At 43.4% G+C, this 2,975-nt stretch overlaps 1 pseudogene; it reads right to left on the reverse strand.

Moving 5' to 3' along the window:
* Window positions 1-424: 424 nt before the first annotated feature.
* LOC118834034 lies at window positions 425-1,189 on the reverse strand (annotated as a pseudogene).
* Window positions 1,190-2,975: the final 1,786 nt, after the last annotated feature.

Consider the following 2,975-nt stretch of genomic DNA (forward strand, 5'->3'; position numbering starts at 1 on the left):
AAAGACTTTCATGATTTATTAAATGACCACCTGGGTTATAGGCAGCTTCCTACAGCAGCCCCTGAGAGGACTGCCCTACTGGCAGAACTGGCTCATAGGAATAAATGGACCAATTGCTTCTTTCAACTCCCCACATTGGTCACTTCTTACTATGTTCCCATCCCTAACCCCTAACCAGGTCCTTTCTGAGTCAAACCACCCAGGAGGCATTCTGACTAATTCTGAGGGGAAGGGCAATGAGCAAAAAGAATTGGTCTGAAATAGGGAGGAAATGAGAAAAGGAACCATCAGTCCCCCACCTGCTGCTATGTTTTGTGATCCCTAAGGCGATGGTTAGTGTGTGGAGCAGGCAGGAGAGAGATGTAGTGGGGACAGTGAGAAGGGAAGGACCTGGCTACTTCTGGCACATGCTGGTAGCCTGCTTTCATTTCTTGGTCTTCCCTTGGGCTGCCACGGCCTCCATGGCTTTGTGAATGGTCTTTTCATCCCCAAGGAACTGCATGGCCTTGATGGGTTTCAGATTCTTGTCCGACTCATACATGATGGGAATGCCAGTAGGCAAATTCAGCTTCATGATTGCTTCTTCAGACAGACTCTCAAGATGTTTGACAATCCCTTGATGACTATTGCCATGGGCTGCAATCATAATATGTTTTCCTTCCTTAATCTGGGGGACGATTTCCTCATTCCAGAAGGGTAGAGCCCAGGCAATGGTGTCTTTCAGGCTCTCACAGGAAGGCAACTGATCCTCAGTCAGATCTGCATAGCGACAGTCCTTGCTGATGTTGCTGTAGAAGGGGTGGTCAGGCTCCATTGGAGGTGGTGGGATGTCGCAGGATTGTGGCCAGATCTCCACCTGGGCCTCACCATGCTTAGCAGCTGTCTGGGCTTTGTTGAGGCCAGTCAGACCTCCGTAGGGCTGCTCATTGAGGCGCCAAGTCCTCACTACAGGCAACTACATCTGATCAATGGCATCTAGGACTGTCCAAAGGGTACAAATTGCTCTCTTCTGGACAGAAGTGAAGCAGATATCAAATTCATAGCCAGCATCTCACAGCACTTGGCCGCTGTGCTTGGCCTCCTCGTGCCCGGTGGGGCTCAGGTCCACATTGTACCAGTCGTTGAGGCGGTTCTCCAGGTTCAAGGCACTCTCTCCATGTCGGATCAGCACCAGCTTGTAGGCTGCCATGGTGGGACAGAGGCTCGGGGCGGTGGGAGTAGAGGAGACTGGCACACAGGTGAGTATAATAATTGCTATGACATCTTGTTAAATACTAGTGGATGGTGGAAATTATTTCTCCTTCAAATCAATAGTCAAAGTCAAAGTCAGGACTAAAAAATTCTGGGCCCTTAACTGTAGGTTATATAGGTTATATAGGAACTATAGGTTCAACATCATGCAGCAAGTGGTCATCATACACATAATTCAGCAACAGTGTAGTGAAGAGCTGAATTGGAGTTTATTCTAATGGAGCATTTGTGGATATGGGCCTGAGTTCCAGCCAGGAGATTTCACGTTCTTTCACCCCTTGCTAAAAGACAAATATTAGTTAGTGGCTCTTGGTTAATTCCTTGTCCTCTGTTGGGGAATTATGTTTGTTTCAAAGATAATTGTAAGTGGCATCCCTGTGGATTCATGGATAGATTTCAGTGGGGAGGGAGGTCCATGAACTAATTTTAAAATATTTTAATAACAGCATTTCAATGTAATTATTTTCCTTTGTGTGGAGATAATGTGATCAAAGATCTTCCCCACCCATTCAATAGGCCTCAAGTAGAGTTAGTTAAAGGAAGCTTGATAAGGACAGGCTTGCTTGTAGGCAGGCCCACACCCTTTGGCAATTAGGTGTTAAGCCCCAGGCATATACCCATTTGCTACTAGGTGCTAAGCCCCAGGCTGACACAAGGTATATATACCCTGTGGGTAGCCATAAAGCTTAGACTGGAGAGCTGCAGAGACTAGAGAGCTGTGAGAAGGAGGAAGAAGGGGACTGGAAGAGACAGAGAGAAAAGTGGAAGCACTCTAAGAACTGTAAGAGCTTTTAGAACGGCAGGAGGAGAGGATGCAGGCAAGCAGATAGGATTCGTGAGTGAGTATTTATGGGAAGGCGCTAGCAGAAGGGAAGGTTACAGGATGGCTTGGCTCTTTGCTGTGATACTGTAAACCTAGCTGTTACATTGAGGTGGACTTACTGGTTTTGGAATACAATTACTGCTATGTTGAATTGGGATTGTTGGTTCTGGGATTTCATCCTCTGGTGTCTGAATAAATGTTTTACTTCTTCTGCCTTCTATACAGAGAGTCTCTTATACTTTACAATTCTGAACTATACAGGCATATTCATAGTCACCATCAATATCATGAATCTTGCCTTACTGATACACTTTGTAATCCTATGTATTTTATTTTGGGCATTTGAAAATGCTATTCTGAGAAGGGGTGGAAAGGCTGTATCAGATTACCAAAGGAGTACATGATACATGCACACATGTACACAGACACACACACACACACACACACACACACACATTTTTAAGAACTATTCATCGAGGATATGAAAAGTAGGCACCATTTTGGTCATCGATAGATACAGCAATTGAGGTTGGCAAAGGGATAATGGTACATCACAACTGAAATTTTGGTAGTTTTTTAGAGTGGTACAAAAAGATGTTGCAGTTGGGGTAGGGTACAAAGGATTCTAACAGTACCAAATGTCAAACTCTACTACAAATAAGTAAATATCAAAATAATTTCATACTAGATAAAAAATAAGGAGAAAGATTAGTGGAACAAATTATATATTTAATATATAGAAACAAACATATCTAATACTCTAATATTCAATAAAGATAAAAAAAAAACTGAATTGCTGGGATAAGGATTCACTATCTAATGAAAACTGCTGGGGAAGTTAGACATCAGTATGTAAGAAGTTAGATTTAAAACAACACTCCACATTTTAAGTAAAGATAAG

The sequence above is a fragment of the Trichosurus vulpecula genome, chromosome 1, assembly GCF_011100635.1.
Source record: "Trichosurus vulpecula isolate mTriVul1 chromosome 1, mTriVul1.pri, whole genome shotgun sequence".
Taxonomy (NCBI): domain Eukaryota; kingdom Metazoa; phylum Chordata; class Mammalia; order Diprotodontia; family Phalangeridae; genus Trichosurus; species Trichosurus vulpecula.